Raw genomic sequence first — 18,780 nt, 5'->3', positions numbered from 1 at the left:
CCTCACTTCTTGCATCTGAAGAAGTGAGGTTCTTACCCACGAAAGCTTATGCTCCCAATACTTCTGTTAGTCTTAAAGGTGCCACAGGACCCTCTGTTGCTTTTTACAGATTCAGACTAACACGGCTACCCCTCTGATACAGGATAATTTATGTGATTGATCAAATTCATACAGGTAAATATTTCCCTTTCCATGTTCCGGGAGAAAATATCTGACTCAAGTAGGGTAAAGAGTTTGAGAGAACAAGGAAAATCAACAGCAGTTGCCACCAAAAAGCTAGCATTTGTCATCGGTTACCACACACTGGGGCCTAAGTCACTGCAGTTTCCCCCTATACTTAGAATAGGAAATAACTGAAGTAGCTATGTCCCCACGGGCTGATGGGCAGTTTCTTTGGTTTAATGGGCCCTGTACTCCATTCCCGTTGGACAGCCCTGGAAATGGAGCTGTCTACGAACAGCCAGTTCAGTCTTCCTAGCTATCTAAAAGCCAAATACAATTCACCCTTTTCCCTACCTCATTGCTTTCTGAATTTGCAGTGCTTTCCCTAGTCATCCTCCAGAGTCTAGGGGAAATGATTCATAACCTCTGACACTGAGTCATGAGTGATGTGGGTTGCATAAGCGCTATGCTACCTTCCGAAGACCGTTCCACTCGGCAAACCATCCTTTCAAGAACTAAAGGAGTCTCCATAGCCTGGGCAGACTGTTTTGCTGCAGCTGGCTCTGCACTGCTGAGAGCTGGGGGCTAGAATTTTTTTAGACCATTTGGAAATGCCAAATCTCCATGCATGCAGTTTTCACATGTGTTGAATCTGCAAACTTTTAGAGCTGAAGAACTTTATAGGTAGCACAAAGCTTGCTTACACACGCGCTAAAGAAATGTGGTCACTTCTTCAAGTAGAACATTGCTCAACAGTATGGTCTTAGCTTTTTCATTTTTAGATATAATTTTAAAGGGGGTCAATTTAAAATCAGATACTGTAAGCAAACTAAGGCTATGTCTACACTACAACCATAAGTCGACCTATGTTAGGTCGATTTACAGCCACCACTTTAATTACTGTGGTGGCTGATGTCCACTCTACCCTCCTTTTATTGGCAGTGCACGTTCTCACCAGGAGCGCTTCTATCAAGTGAAGAGGGGCAGTGTGGGAGACTGAGAGCCAGGGCTCTCAGCTCCATGCAGCTCCCTACTGGGAACCCAGCTGTCCCCCAGGGCTTCTCGCTTTCCTGCTCCCAGCCAGGAGCCGGGGGGCAGCAGCCCAGGGCTGCTTACCTCCAGGGGAAAGATCCGCACCTGGAGTCTAGTCAGCTGCTGTGCTCCTGGTGGGGAGCCAGGACCCCAGACCTCCGGGTGGGGGAGACAGCAGGGTTCCCAGAGGTTGGCAGCCCGAATTGGAGTGGAGACCTGGCAGTAGCCCGGCTGGGGAGCCAGGAGCTGGCTTTCTTGTCAATTGCACGGCTCCAGCAGAGCCCTGAAATTGACAAGAATGACAGCCAATGTAAGGAATGCAGTGTCTACACAGACACTGCATTGCCTTAACTACACTGACATAAGCCCTATGCCTCTCACCGAGGTGATTTTATTATGTTGGCATTACAGGGGAGTTACAAACTGTGTACTGTAAACAAGGTCTAATTTATAACATTTTCTATTTACATCTTAGATTATTAAAACTGACAGTATTTTAGAAATACTTTCTATCCAAACAAAACACTACTGTGTTAATACATGAGAACCAGAATCTGAAACTGAAGAAGCAGCAAAAATGAAACAGAGCAGTTTAGTTTAACTGAAGAAGATGAATAAAATACAAAACAGTAAACGTGATGCATAAACGGTGGCAAGCAAATTTAGATTTAAAAAATTCTTTCAGCTTTAGTAACATAAAAGTGTATTAGTGATCTAAGTAAGCAATAAAATAAAAATCCTATATTAAAGTTAATGATATCCCTTTAAAAGGTTATACTTGAACAGCAGTCAGGAACTTTTGTATGTAATTTCTGAGAGCTTTGTTCTGTTGGCTGGTGGAATATAATCTTGCTGGGATACATTAGAATTTATAGTTTGGTTTCTAAGACAATGCAAAGGGATCCTCCAAGATTTTTGTCCCTTACTAAATATGAAGGTTGCAGATGCCTGTTCAAATTGAGTTTTCAGTTAGACTTGTTAGTGGGGGCTTTTGGGAACATTCAGTTTTTGAGCTCCATTCACCATCAGCAGGAATAATGGTTCTAAAGGTGTGCTGGGTGTTTTGAATGTGTACCTGTTTTTGGGCATATTGATGAAGTTACCATCTTTTTACAGTGGTTTTGTAGGTGGGGGGCGGGGTGAGGATAGGGGGTTTGTGTCTTCATTAACTTTGCCTGTGAAAGCCAAATTACATATTTTTATTCTTTGTGCTTAGAAACCCAAGCCGGGATTCAAAGCTATTCTCTTAAGGGTGAAATCCACTCTACTCACATAAAACCTGTGTAGCTGTGCTCTGTATGGGTCCAGCATGGGAGTAGGGAGGAAGAATAGGTGTAATCCACCCTGATCACCTGCACTCAGGGCCAAGGTGCATGGCTACAAAACTATTCGCTGAAATAGTTATCACAGCCTCTCTGCACCTGTTCAGCAGTGTTGGAAGCCACTGGATCTGTATAGACACAGATTCCATGGAACCTTCTCTGGTTCTCAAGGTGTGCGTAGGAATTGCTGCATTTCCCCTTCAGCCACAGTGCAGGGCCCAAGCATTGTGGAATATCTTCATTTGGTCTTCTGCACTATGGGTGAATATTAGTCTAGAAAAGAAAAGGAAAATGTGATGTGTATTAGGCAAGAAATTATGGGAGCTATTTTGTTTCTTTTATCTCAGCCTCTTCAGCTGGAGTAAACATGCTTATCTGTCAACAAAGTTACCTTATTTTATTTGATGTGCAGTGTTAATCCTGGCTTCTATTCTTGTTTACTGCAGTAACTTGCGCAGGCTGTGCCCTTATTTATCCCAGGATAACGAGGCTCCATTATTGTAAATCATTCTTATTAGGAATTACCCTGGGGCACGGGCAGCTTGTTCACAATGTAGCAGCATCTTTAACTATTGCAGTCATGTTCCACTTGATCTTTCTTCCGTACTATGACTGCCTAAGATGTGACATTTTGGGACAAAATCCCTACGTGTTATGATCCCTTTATGACACTCTGATAGTGACAAGGAGCTGTAAATCTGGGAGCCCTGGCTACTGTGGAATAACATGGCTTTCTGCCATGGCATAAGGAGTGTGCCGGGGAAAGAGGGCGTGGCCAGAATCTACTGGCTCTTTTTGACTTGTGGGCTGCCCTGTGCAGGCTATGGTCAGCAGAGTGTAGTTAGAGCAGCTCTAAAGCTGTTGTAACTGATGTGAGGGATTAGGTAGGCCTCTGGCTGGCCCAACATATCTGGAGATGTGGTAAAGTAAAGGTGGGTTACAGTAGTATGTAGCCTTTCTTGCTTTTGCACTGGTTCCTGTCTTCCCACTCCCTCCCCCGCTCTTGTAGCATGGCTTATGACATCGGGTGCCTAAGTGTTTTGCTGAACCTGGGCCTTATGAATAAGCTATGAGCCCATGGAACAGATTCTCAGCTGGTGTAGATTGTCATAGCTCCATTGAAGACAATGAAGTTTACGCCTGCTGAGGACCTTACTACTGTTCTCAATTCTTTACTCTCCTCACATTTATTGCTTTCTTCCTAGGTGATATGCTTTACCTTTACTCAGGAACAGAGGCTGCTGTTCCTCCAACCACTGTAAAAAAAAATAAAATTAAATAAAAAATTAAAATTAAAAAATGTCCATTTCCTTTTCAGACACTCTTTTATCTGTCATTGAAAATAAAATGTCAAGGGCCATTTAAAACTGAGCTCAGTATTCTGTTCATGTACTGGAGGCACAGGAAAGTGCCTCTGAGTAATCTGGGAAGAAGTGTGAATTTGTATTTATTATTTGGAGTTATATTATGTAAATCAGAGACTTCTCCAGTGCCCAAAAATGGTGAACGAGGAAGCAGAGATTGAAGGACAAGTGTATGTGCAACACTTCTTGGCGTGTTTTAGAGAACATAATATTTCAACATTAACGTATTCTGCATTAGTTGCACAAGCATTTTTTCCAGAAACCTACCATGCTGTCTGAAAGCTCTGTAATATTACTCATGCTGTTCCAATAATTGCAAAATGCTTAATTATTTCTTTTATTTTAATTCTTTATCATTATAAAAAAGGAATTTACAAATCTGCTCAATGAAACCGTCAAGTTTAAACAATTTGCTTAAAATATTCCACATATTTCTTCTTAAAACAAAGTTCCAAAAATGTTGCAAACTTTTTGTTACTTTGTCTTAAATATGTAGACTTGTTTTGAAATTGCTAGGCACAAGTTAACTATAATTGTCCATGCAAGTTGGGTAATTGTTTATACAAATAGCAAGTTAATTTGTCTGTCACTCAGTTTGTATGTGCAGTTGTAGTAATACTTGGGTGGGAGCTCCTGATACGTGAGCCAGTATTAGGGCTGGTCCACACTACCTGCCCAATTCGGCGGGTAGAGATCGATCTTCTGGGATCGATTTATCGCGTTTCATCTGGACGCGATAGATCGATCCCAGAAGCGCTCCCCCGTCGACTGCGGAACTCCTGCTCGCCGAGAGGAGGAAGCGCTGTCGACGGGGGAGCCTGCCTGTGCCGCGTGGACCCGAAGTAAGTAAATTTAGTTCGATATAGGAAACGTCGACTTCAGCTACGCTATTCTCGTAGCTGAAGTTGCATTTCCTATATCGATCCCCCGCCCCAGTGTGGACCAGCCCTTAGACATGACATACATCTGCAGGTGGTATTGCTGGATTGCTAACTTATTAGCCAAATATCTTGTATCTTTGCGGTGCTCCTCTATTTTCCAAACAAAATCAGTGGCTGACAGTTTTATCCAGGCAGGTTGTGGTGGTTGACATTTACCCTTCATTTAAATGAGCCTTAAGTGATTTCTCCTCTCATTTCTTGTACATTAGCTAACTGGGTTAATAGCAGTGTGGAATCAGGATCTTGTTCCACGTGCCATTTGTACTGGCAGAAATTCGTTTCCATTGTACTGTGTGCAGCCCAGTGCAGATGGTTATGGTATTTAGTGACCTCTCTGGCTTTTTGGTTCTGTTTCTTATAACAGAATGTTAGGTTTCTCTCTCACACTGTGTTTATCCTGTGCCTGAATTCCACTTTAATGATTCTTTGGAATACTCATGCTTCAAATGTATATTCTGAGTAGTGGGTTTGAAATGAGCAATACAAATTCCATTAATACGGTGAGTTCACAGGTTGCTGGGGATTTTTAGTTTTAGTTTATCTTTTAATTCTGAAGATAGTTACCACTTCTAAATATGGTGGTTTCCTCAATACACCCATGCTACATCCTTCTTTCTCCTTTCGTTCTCTTGCAATGTGTGAAAACAAAGCTGTGCACATTATCATTTGTAGAAAAAGTGATCAGTTTTCAGATGACAGTGTCAACAAGAACACATAACCCTCTAGTATTCAAAATACTAATCAAGACATTGAGCTTGGGTAGTACAAATACCCCTAGGCCAAATCCTGAGGTCCTTATTCAGTGTGTACTTAGTCCGTACTCGGGTAAAGCCCATTGACTTCAGAATCATTACAAATACCATGCTTACATGAATGGAATTTGTATTGTAAATTTTTGATGTTTGGAAGGTACAATGTTGACTTGAACACTTTTGGGTACATAGGTTATTCTAGAGATGAGCTGTGAATGGGCTTTTCACTTCTGAAAATGTTCTGATGTCCTCTTTATATCCATTATGTATTGAAATCAGTAAGACATAATTTGAGATAGTATTAGTGCTATGCTTCCAATATATGAAATGTACGGTAATGTATTGCTCTATGTGTATATAGAATGCACTCTGTAACTTAGAGCAGATACTACATGTTAGCCTGTAGACTATTTTTAAAATGTCATGATTTATTTTAAAGGCAATTCATGTGCAAAGGTGTTATGTTTGTGGTATAAACTCAGAAATAAGCAAAGGTGATAACTAAACTTACATAGAGTAAAATATTGATGCTGTGGAAATCAATAGGCATTTTGTCACTAATTTCAGTGGGGGCAGGATTTCACCCATTGTGGTCTCTAGTACTTAGGCAAAATAGAGCACTACTTGAAGCCTAAATCATGTGAAGCGATCTGCTGTCTGATTCTTTATACCTTTACCGCTGAGGCCATTGTTTGAGTAAAACACCATTGACATCTCTCCTCAGCCTGCCCAGTATAGCCCACAGAAGTCTGAACCACCAGGTCCTATGGCTGCGAGGTCAGGTTCCCCAAAGCCAGCTCTGCCATGTCTGCTGCTGTCAGGTCCTGTTCAGTGAAGTCTCCATTAGATCAGCTACTGCTGGGGCCTGATCCACAAAACAGCCATGTTCCATTTGATCTGTTGCTAGGTTCAGCTCCACAGAGGCTCCGAAATCTCTGAATAGAAAACCCAGAGCAAAGCAAGATCCCCAGAGTCCCTGTTTTCCCTGGTAGACTTTGGGCTCACTTCACAATCTGAGTCCCATTACCTGTCTGCTCAGTGTGACCCACTTTTCCCAGGCTATACCTTTCAGAATCTTCCCACCTTTCATAAATTCACCTGCATGAAACATTTAATATCACTTCCAAAACAGAACACAAATGCCAATCAATGCACGTACAACCCTATACAGAAATGCACTGGGGCAAAATGACAATTAATATCCGTGAACCCTGCCAGAGCTAGCTTTCTCTCTTTCCTCTATAGGGGGAACAGAGAGTTTCCTTTCCCTTTAAACCCTCTAAGTCTAACATGTTCTATTCATTTTTTTCTCTTTATCTTATTGATATGTATTTACAAACTTAACAGTAGTCTAAATACTTTTTTTGGGGTCTGTTAATTGGTATCTTTGATACGTAATCTTTTCTAAGTGATAGATGCTTGAAAGGGCTCCATGCTGATTATTATTAAACATTTACATATTGTACATGGTGCTTTACAATACAGAGTAAGACCGTTCCCTTGTAGTGCTGTAGGCAATGCTAAGTAGCCCCACTTGCGCTCCCCAGGACTTGCATGGGGGTAAGGGGTTTCCAGTGCTCCTTCACATATATGCAACACCAGCCAAAATCGGGCTTAACTGCTATGCTGTTTTGGAACAAAATGCTAAAGCCTTTAGATACTGTGATATGAGTTTGTTTTAAAAGCTTAAGCAAATACATAAAATTAGTAAACATACTCATTTCACACACACAGTGGACTTGTACTGGCAGCATTCCAGCATCTTAGCCACCATCACTGGGATTTTCAGAGGAGGCTAATTCAATCGGAGTGGGGTGCCAAACTCTTTCAGTATCTCAAACAGCACTATTCATTCATGCAGGCTAATAACAAAAGGGTTAAAAAATCTCGTTTAAGGAAATGACTTATACTATTATCATTTAAAATAGCAAAAATAACTTTATTATTACATTCTCTACATAATATTGCTGTTATAGCTCTACATTTTAGTGATGTATGTGTGGGTGTATATAAATATATATAAATAACACCAAAATGTAGCAAGATATATCTGGAATACACGTATTTCCCTCCAAATTCTGAATTCCATATTATCTATAAGGAGTAAAAAGCTTTTCTATCACTGAAATTGGCTTGTTTGCCTTTCTCATCTTTGAGGGTAATGTCGACTGACTTAAAGCAAACATGATTCTAGGTTGCTTTGACATGTTGACCTAAATTAAATGATGTAGATATAATGAAATTTAATGAATGCAACTGAGTTAGCTACAATAGGGGGAAAAGCTTCCTTTCTAAATGTAATCATTTATCAACAAGAATAAAATAGAAATGTCTATTTCTGAAACAGGAATGGCTAAATATGTTTAGCACAGAAACTTTTTTTTCTTGCTCTATTGTTCTTGGTTTCGGTTAATATAGTAGCTGTTGATTCATTGTTTGAACATGTCATTGCCCGCTATGTGGAAATGGTTTTCTGGTAGGGGTACCTGATCTTGTTCCCACTTATACTTGTTATAAACTGATGTATCTCCTCTGACTTAAATATATTAACTCCTAAGCTACAGTGAGATAAGTAAGAATACAGTTGGGCTCACCAGTGTTTTATAAAGCATGCATATTCATTTCCTAAACATGTGAAAATACAGTCAAAATTATGTGGTTAAACCAGTGGATAGTCAGAGATAAGACTGTTGGTCTTATCTGAAAGCTAGCAGGAACATTTAAGGTTAACTGTACGTTAAATATATCTGTATTTAATGTAAGTTCACCAGTGATCTTTTTGGTCTGAACTTGAGTTTACTTTTACAGACTCAGGTAAAAACTGTGTTGAATTGGGGATCCCCTTTTGAGGTCTAGGTTTTGTCAACAATTTTAAAGGTTCACAATACTAATTTGACTTCATGCTCTCCCCCCCCCCCCCGTTATTTAAAATAAGGAATTACCCTCCCACTTTTGGATGATTCAATTAAAAATCAAACAAATAAGTTTTCTGTCTGAAGGAAAATCTGTGTTTTGTAATAGAGTTAGAAGAATTCCCCAAAGCTAGTGGATGGTACAAGCAGGTTTCCCAAATAGATTTCTATAGACTGTACTGTATTTATCTTTTTCATTTTAATAGCTTTGTTTTTCTCTGCTCCATTTTTAACATTCTCTCCATGGGCAGAGGAACCCTGTAGACGAGCCCGCACAAAGCCTCTGCATCACTCAAGTCCTCAAAGTAGCGCTTAAGGCGAATTTGAGTGGTCCACAGGCCGTGTTCTGGCTCTCTCAGGGCGAATGTTATTGTGCTCACTCTCTGCTCCATTCCTCACTCTGTTTTTCCATTGTTTTTTCTCTGTGCTCCGTTTTACACAGTCTGTCTCCTTAGTCGAATTGTACCCAGTTCAAGTTTGAGTTCAAGACAAATCCACTGTGTTCAAGAGCATTTTATAATGGTCTAAACCAGTTTCTCACCTCTCTTTTGACCCAGACATATTCCTTTTCAGCCCTTACTTTGGGCCAGATGCTTAGCTCTTCCTGAGAGGTACTGAGTATCCTCAGTTCCCAGTGATGTCAGTAGCAACTGAGGATGTTCAACCCCTCTCATGGTCAATGTCTGTGTGTCTGTGGTGTTATCATTGTTATCATTGGTTGTCAAGTATTTTGGGTGGGTTGTTATGCTGATGGCGCATTTAAATATGCGGTGAAATAAATTATATCAAAGTGCATCAACTCTTTATCACGATGAGTGAATGCGTCCTTTCATCTGACTAAATTGAAAAAATAGGCGACATTTAGAGTTAGCAGAGAGCTATCCAACGAGAGTGGAATATGTTGTCTCTTTACTATTGTCGATTAATACTTTATTTCGCATTAGAGTAAATTGACGCATTTTACATTATTTTCATGTGCCTTGGTGTTGTGGAGCAACACATACATGGATGAATTGGTTTTTGATGCAAACTTGGTGAACAGCACTCTTCCCAGATATGAGAAGTTCATGCAAAATGCCCTTAGGATGCTAGATAAGAACATTTTAAATCTCTTATGTGTTCAGGTATGCTTTTTTCCTCTTGAGGAAATACCCTATTCCCTATTAAGGGCCCAGTCCTGTCATGTGCTCAATGCCCTAACCTCCAACCTTGCACGATCTAGGCCATAAGTTTCCATAGGAGTCTCTTTCACTGAAGAACTTTGTATTTCAGTTCTCCTACATCTGTTTTGCAATATCTTTATTTCTCTTTTGTCAGATTTTGTAGCAATGCTTCTGTCAGATTTTGTAGGTTATAAAGTAACTGGCGGTGTTTGCACCAGTCATTCTCTCTTATGAGGTTTGAAACTTCTATTCATTTTTGTGGGCCAAATCCTGGCTCCATTGAGGTCAATGAAAGTTTTCTCAGTGGCTTCTTTGGGACCAGGATTTTTAGCTATTTAATTGGAAGACCCTTTGCGTATCCCTGACTCATCCTATGGGAGTAAATAGGGCCACCAACAATAGAGACACCGAGGCAGGAACTTCTAGGGCAGCAAATTTTAGTAGCACCAGAAGCACTAGAATGAGCACTAGTATAAATGTTAGATTCTCTATAACTTGAAGTCTTTAAATCATGATCTGAGTACTTCAGTAACTCAGCTAGAGGTTAGGGGTCGGTTACAGGAGTGGGTGGGTGGGTGAGGTTCTGTGGCCTGCAATGTGCAGAAGGTCAGACTAGATGATCATGATGGTCACTTCTGACCTTAAAGTCTATTAGCACACTATGATAGGGCAGTTTTGCTACCCTATATTGGGAAATCAAAGCGTTTCTGGTTTGCATTTAGCAATATTTATTCAACATTTTGTACCTGCAATGTTGCATTCTGTTCTGAGCACCACCTTACTGACAAATTGGAGAAAATTCAGAGGACAGCAATAAAAATGATCATCAAGAATTGGAAGGACTGACTCATGAAGAAGGATTAAAAAGAGCTAATATGGATAGTGTGGGTTATATGTATGGGATGGCTAAGATGAAAGGTAAAACTGCTCTTGCCTTACTCATGTGAGGAGTCCCATTAAAGTCAGTGGAAGTACTTGTGTGAGTAAGGCAATCACAATTTTTTCCTGTGAGACATGATAACAGTATATAAATATTTGAAGGATGTGTAAACCCCCAAGAGGGAGAGGGAATACTGAGTGTACTATACAAGGGTACAACTAGCACTATTGGGATGATCGTGGGAAAATTTAGGCAGAATAGTAGAGGAATCTTCCTGATGGTGGATGCATTAAGTGGAGGAACTGTCTCACTTAAGGAAGCCTTGTGATTTGGGATTTTTATATCTAGACTGAACAAAATATGGCAAAATGTACTGCACAGTACCATCGTGCATTGGCAGGGAGGTAACTTGGATGAGTAAATGATTTGTTTTCACTTCTGACTTTCATGATTCTGCATACAAGTTTATTCATCAATAAATAGTATAATCATGAATAGACTTCAGTACTTCTTTCAGAATAGCACATGATCAGTATAGATGTTTTCCCATTCTTATATTTGCAATGTGTACTAAAATATGTTCTGAGCTATCAGATGGCCGCATTCACAGTACCTGAACACGTATTTCCTTTTCTCTTGTTGACAATCCATCATCCCATTGGCACATGGAGAGCAAATGTAGACAAGAGAAAGTATGGAAGTAAAATATTATTCTAAATTGAAATTCAGTCTGTCAGAAGCATCTGTGTATTCCAAAGCTCACAACTCATTTTAAAGCATTGACTGGACTTTGCCCCAGATGTGAATCATTTGACCCTGGAAATTGTGTTATTGCATGGCGTTTCTGCACTTACTGACACCATTTAATCAAACAATTTCATCTACAAACACTGGTTGAGGCCAAGTCATGGAACATGAGTTTGACTTGTGTATCCTATTTGGATAATACAAATCCCTACATCGGGGTGGCCAACCTGTGGCTCCAGAGCCACTCTTCAGAAGTTAATATGTGGCTCCTTGTATAGACTGTGGAGCTGGAGCTACAGGTGCCAACTTTCCAATGTGCAGAGGGGTGCTCACTGCTCAGTCCCTGGCTCTGCCACAGGCCCTGCCCCTACTCCACCTCTTTCCCCCCCCCTCCCCTGAGCCTGACGTGCCCTCGCTCCTCCTCCTCCCCAGAGCCTCCTGCACACCATGAAACTGCTGATCGGGAGGTGCGGGGAGGGAGGTGGCAGGTGCTGATCAGTGGGGCTGCCGGTAGGTGGGAGGCACTGGGAGCAGGGTGGGTGGGAGCTGATGCGGGGCTGCTGACGTATTACTGTGGCTCTACAGCAATGTACATAGGTAAATTCTGGCTCCTTCTCAGACTCAGGTTGGCCACCCCTGCCCTACATATTTAAAGCATGTTATCGGGATTTAGTCTCATAACTCCCATTAACCTTAATGAGAATCACATAGCTAAAACATTGCCTGTATCTGAGAATTTAGGGGGATCTGATTAAGCTGAAATTCAAGAAATGCATGAACAGAGATTTAGCTTATCCTTATTCCTAATCAAATAATACTCTGTAGTTTGGCAGCAGCTTCAGGAAGCCTTCACAAAGTAGCCACAGTATATTTAAACCTGAAGAAGTAGTTCCCTGCCACTTCCTTCTTGGAGTCAAATATGGTCCCAAAGATTTTGATTATGCCATAAAGTTTGTATAGAGTTGGATCTCATATAATGTAGTAGATGCAGTGAGGGTCTGTGCTTGTTCGGAGAATGGAAAACTGTGGATGACCAAGCAGATATAGTACTTAAAAAAACGATGTGGACATAAGAAAAACACCTTTCGCCTGGTTTATTTAAAAGCATGTCAATAAGGATAAGTGTAGGAGCACCAGCCCCTGATGGAATGTTTCCCTTCAGTCACTATGTAGCCCTCCAGTCACAACATATGAGGGCAGGTGTTGTAAAGGAATGCTGTGTTGGAATGGAGCACAATGCAGTACCTAATGCTCCTTATTAAAAAGGAAATCCGCCATGTATTTTAGTTGCTCTTGCAATGACAGCCCTCCATATTTGTCTTGCATTGCCTGTATGTTACACTTACATGATCCGCACACATGAACATCGAACACCCACTTATTGGCTCTCCTCTCCTTCTGTTCCCCAGACTGCTGCTCTTGTGTCTCCTGATCATCTCTCCTTTGTCTCTTTCTCCCATTCTGCTTTTAGCCTTCATTCATGCTTTTCTATACGTGTGGCACAGTCTGCCACATGCACCCTATCTCTGCCAGAGAAGCACCCTATCTCTTCCTGCCCTTCTTCATAGCCTCTCTTAAAACCCACTTCTTCCAGGAATTCTTCCTTCCTTGTTCCCCAAGCTACTAATCTCTCCACTCCCTCTTTTAACTGAACTTTAACTAAACCATTGTTGTGTGTCATGTTGTGTATTGTATGTCTTTGTGTTGCCTAACGTAGATTGTAAACTCTTTGGGTCTGGGAATGTGTCTTTCTCTGAGTGTCAAGTGCCAAATGATTATATGGTTCTATATAAATAATTGCTAATATGATCATTATAATATATATTTATAAGATGTTGAAATGTAATTCAAATAATAGCTAATGCATCTTTTAGAAAGGGGGAAAATATACTCATCCATTTTTGATATCCATGCTCCTTTAGTGTTTCAAAAGCTCCATATTTATTACATGGTGGTGGAATGCCTTGATATATGAAGTTTTCTTGTTTTAATGAAAGACTGGACAAGTACATAAATATTCATGTAAAATAAATAGCTGACTGGTCTCCATTTATAGTCCTTGGAGTAATATAACATATAGAGAACCTCTTTTGGAACAGACACGCTTCGTTATTTAAACCTCATGCTGTTGGGTATTGTGATGTGCCTCCACTGAAAGAAGCTCTTGAAGTTGTGTTCTTGCTGTTAAGCCCTTGATGCTTGTGAGTATGTTCCTCCTCTTCTCATTTGCTGATGCATTTTTGAGTAGCACTAACCTGAGGAAATCCCAAGTCCCAGTACTAAGGGCTCAAGCAGGAGATTCCTGTTTCTAAAGCTGAAATCTGGTTTTTGGTTTCTTTGCCAGTTTGTGGGTGAGTGCTGGAGCTTAGTGCAATGATTGTAGGCAGCAGAATTTTGTAAACTGAAGTTTGCTGGTATGGTTAAACCCTGCTTAGTCCAGACATTATAGGGCTGCTTATCAAAGATGTTGAGCACCCAATGCTCTAACTGAAATCAACAGGCATCATTAGCACTAGGCACTTCTGGAAATCTGGCCCTGTCCCCTCACTAGCATGTTTATCACGAGTGTTCAGATAACATTCACACTAAGAAACATGGGTTTAAACACAAGCAGTGTTACTCCTTCATAGGCCAATGGCACATATGCTCCAGTGCTTTTTCCAGCATATGGTTTTAGCATTTATATTTGCTACTACAATTTTTCCACCCCAACAGCACATGTCCCCACCCCTCCATTTCATGAAAAAATGTTCTGTTTAGTTTTAGGTTTTGGTAAAAAACCCTTTTATCCAAACTGTCACTGGAGTCTGTGGGAATTCTGTGCAAGGATTGTTGGATTGGTCTCTGCTTGAAAAGCCTACCTACCTTGTGCTCCCATTGAAGTCCATGGGAGTTTTAACATAGACTTCAATGAGAATAGGATTGGGCTGGTCAGCTCTAATGCTATTGTGATGTGCATGTTGAAATTTCTAAACTCATGTCATTTATACCTGAAGCTAGTTGGAAAGTTTTGGTGAAAAAATCTTTCCCCACAAGATGCAGTGAAATGTTTGCAGAAAAAAATGGTTTCCGTTTCTGACCAGCTAAACGTTTAGTCCCTGGTTTTACAAAGAGCTCTGAGTACAACTATAACTCTATGTCTTGTGAAGAGCCTCATTGAAATCTTTGCCCTAAGTGAGGCCTGTAGCGGTGACAGACTAGCAATTAGACCCCCTCCATTATCTATCCCTTACAGTTTCATTGGAGATCTCTCCTTTTTAAAGAAGACATTCAGGAATGATCATCCATTCATACACTCCCATATGCTGATTTGCTAATAATAAGGCCAAATGATGCAGTCCTGACTCTTGGCCTGATAAGGACTGCAGAATTATCCCCGCAGCTACTAACACAAAATTAGTTCTGCTAGTGTTTATTTACAAGGAAGTTTTAGAAATATTTCTTTTTTTAAGGGGGAAAAAAATCTCCAAGCCATGACCGAACAGTGACACTGCTGCTCCATTCAGCATAAATTAACAGTTAATTTTGCTCTAAGATTGAGATAATGAAAAAGTAGTGAGGCATAATTGCAGATTATACAGCTGATTTTAGACAGCTTGGCAGGAAACAGGTTTACTGTTTCCTGTTCTGTTTGATGTGTTGTCAGCTTGCTCATAAATATGTTCCCCATGTGACATTTCAACATTTGCATCTGGTGTGACTCATCTGCTGGGCCGAATGGGCAATACTGGTAACAGCTGAATGTAAATATTATTCTAATTAAGATGTCGGGCAGATTCTGGTCTCAGTTACACCAATATAATTCCCCAGTAACTCCACTGGCATCCACGGAGTTACTCTGGATTCATACCAGTGTAACTGAGATTAGAACGCTGGGGATCAGATTTTGTCACTAAGGCCCCGGCTCACACTGGCTTGTAGGGCTCCTTTAACCCAGGTCAAAGTACCTGGAATCATTGTGACGTAAGGAGTCACTACACTTCCTGGAGCTTCTAAGATGGGTAACCACTGCACTGCTTCTTTGGCGGGTCCACTGCGTCTTTCCCTTTATGGATTGCCAAATCAACTGACTGGATGTGCAGCATATGAGGTGGGCATGTCTCCATCTTCTCCCTGCCTCTTTTGGGATGGCTTAAATCTTTCTTTCCCTTGAGGACCCAAGCAAGTGCCAGCCACAGTCTGGCTATAAGTGTAACCTAGCTGACATTCTAATGACTTTCCTGTTTCAGTTTTCTGGTTTCATTTTTGCACATCTTAGAATGACCCTAGCATTTGCCCAAAATCGTTATAATTGGCAGTCTCTGTGAATGACATATCCAGGCATGGAATGGTAGCAGGATCAAGACTGAGCTGCAGTTGCTAAAGCTACCATGCCATAATACTTGTGTTTGCTACACTTGGCTCAAGCCAGTGGTAATAGCTCCACATTTTCATAATCACTAAGGGCCAGATTGTGATATCCTTACTCATACTGAGAAATATTTTACACCATGAGAGCCCTGTTGATTTCACTGTTACTACTTAAGGAGTAAAATGGTATTCAGTGAGAATAAAGGTATCCATATATTCCCCGTGTGTGTGTTCATCCATTCAGAGCTAGCCAAACTGCTCCTAATTTGCTAAACAGTTTGACAAAAGATTAAATGTCAGTATAGTAAAGTAAGTGATCTGTATTGTTTAGCTGCATCTCTTTGAGATATTAAGTCAACATAACATTCCATGTCAAATCATAAATGATCGTTAACATGTAACACAGATTTCTTCTAATTAATTAGAGCGCTAACATGGTTGTTACAGGGCACCCAACACCAGTCACTGTCCTTGCATTGTACATTTTACCTGATCTCAACAAATGTAAAAATGAAATATATTCCTGTCTCAGAGAAAAAAAAATAGTGTTGAAGAGAAAGGACGTGTCAAAATATTCTGGTGAAAACTTCCAAAACACAGATGAGTGCTTATTTCGTAACAAAAACTATGGGCTAAAGTCTCTAAGATGTGTCTGAGTTGAAGGAGTGACAACCTGCAATAATTAAACTAGTCATGCAATTGCACTTTTCTTTAGTGCCACCTGCTGAAAGTGGAACATAAGCCTACTGAAAGCCTAAATGACAGCAGAAAAACAACTGGGGTGGTCTAAGAGGTTGGTCATCTATTTAAAAAAATGTAATTGCATGTTCAGCACAATTAGAGAACTAATTGCTTGCCTTAAATTAGTCAGTGCATTCGCATGTGTAAGTAATTAGGATTTCTTGACAAGAACTCTTTGATTGCTTTGTCCTCCATTTCCTACCCTTGTGGAAAGTCCTGCAGAACTAAAGGGATATGAAATCAATATCTGGGTTTTACAAAGGTTTTAGGATTTTATAAAATTTCCTCTGAAATCCTTCAGAATATAATAGAGAATGATATTTCTTTAATGTTTTGGGTCAATTTGTAGAAGTCTATGCAGAAGGGCTATAATTCTCTATTAAATCCCATAGGATTGTTCTAAAACTCTAAAGAAAGTTGGTAGCTTTCCACTAAATCTTATAGAACTTTTCCATAAGGCTATGATTTTTTTTAAAAAATTCATTCAAAGAAAAGAAAAAGAAAATAACAGTGATGATTAAAGGAGCTTAAAAGTTAAAAAGAAGTTTGCCAACCAGACATTTCACTGAATGAAAATGAAAACTACTTGTATTTAAAGTATTTAACTCATGTAGTTACTACCCACATTTTAATCTCATTTAAGGTACAGTATTAATCTTTCAAGTAATAAAATACATATGCTACTAATCAGACTATTTTTTTTCCAAAGACTATAGCTCGAAATACCAATCAGAAGACACGTGTTTTCAAACACACTGTTACAGCTTGACAAATGCAGACCAAACAATTTATACACAGTTTGGGTTGTTTTTTGCTAACTTTGCATTTAATTGAATAGAGAGCCTTGTGGATGTGAATATTATTTGCCATCAACAAGGCAGGTTCATTAGTTTTGCTTTTTAGAAAGTTACCCTCCCCCTATTTGGAGACCAAGTAAAAGAAATCACAAGTGAAATCCAGAAGGGAGACATGTAAATTAAAAACACATGCTGAACAAAAAAGGGAAAAAGCTGTCCAGACTGCAGAACACCACAAGATGGCTCATTAGATTCTAACAGTCGATACTGCAACATTGCTGGTCTGCCAAAAAAGCAGAGCAAGATCACATCTAAAAAGTGCAAGACGTTTTCTTGGCATGATAACTGTAAGGCAAAATTGTGGTTTTAAGGCACTTCTTCAATTGGGCCGCAAGACTTAGCAGAAGAGCTGAGCACCGGTAGCTGCTTCCAGATGCCTTATTCCTAAAATAGGCACAATATTGCATTGCAAAAGTGTAGGCCTTTTTTGGCATTCTGTTTTAGGGAGCAACCTGAACGTTCCTCTGTACAATCCAGCTCCACTGGCTAATGCAGAAGGCACAGGGCTGGCTTAGTCCTACTTTATATGGAGACACTAGACCTGCTGCCCACTCTGGTCTGATCCAAAGTCCGTTGAAGTCAATGGAAAGCCTTCTGTCTTCCAGGCAGGTCTTTCTACCGACTGGCAATAGATTCTCATGGGGCCCAATTCTGGAAAAAGATCTGCCCTTGGGGAGTTCCATTTAGTTCAGTGGGATTCCAGGTGGTTGCAAAGGTCTGATTCCTTTGCAAGATTAGTGCCATAATCCTTGTGCACTAGACATGTCAGGCTTGGGATTGTGCCTGCTGCAAAGACAGGGGGAAGGCTTGTTTGTGCCCTCTCCCCCGCTCGCTCTTACAGGGCTAGACACAACTTAGCCATGTTTTTTTCTTATGGGATTAATTTTTCAGTTTAATTCATTTTCAGGTAATTCATTAAAAAATGAGGCTTTTGAAAATTCCAAGGACCTGATACTGATTACCATTGGAGTCCTTGGGCATTGTCCTTGAGTAAGGGTTACAGACAGACTGGTAGGTGTAAAAAGATATGAAAAAAATGGAAATATATTGTACTACATTGATGGCACGAGTAAACTGCAACTCCTTGTGGGATCTTTACTAATAGATAAGAGGAACAGAATCTCTCCTCCATTTGAGCTCCACTCAACAAAGGAGAGTGGGGTGGAGGAGCATCAGTGTTTCTGTGGACCACTTTGTGCCAGCCTGGTTTAAGTTAACTATGTTAAGCCAAGGGATCAGCTGAGGATCAGCAGAGCAGAAAACTCCCCTGAGTGATGTGAAAGAGCCAGGTCACAAATTAAAACTGGTCTCATAATTTCAGCTCTGTTGGGGCATGCAAATGGTGCCATATTTGTGTCATGATAATAGCCCACTAACTCATGACTGAATAACTCATTTACCATAAGTGATCTATTTTCCCCTCTGCTTTGCTATTCTGCCTTGATTTCATTACTCATCCTTCCTTTTCTGTCACCTTTACTTTCCTTTATCTCCACTTTTGGGCCTCTTTTTCCTGTCTCCTACTGTAAAAGCTTACACTGAGCAATTGCCTGTGAT

Source organism: Terrapene carolina, unplaced genomic scaffold (genome assembly GCF_002925995.2).
Source record: "Terrapene carolina triunguis isolate 2854851 unplaced genomic scaffold, T_m_triunguis-2.0 Scaffold88, whole genome shotgun sequence".
Lineage (NCBI taxonomy): Eukaryota > Metazoa > Chordata > Testudines > Emydidae > Terrapene > Terrapene triunguis.
The sequence above is the reverse complement of the archived record's forward strand: the minus strand, read 5'-3'. Positions refer to the sequence as shown.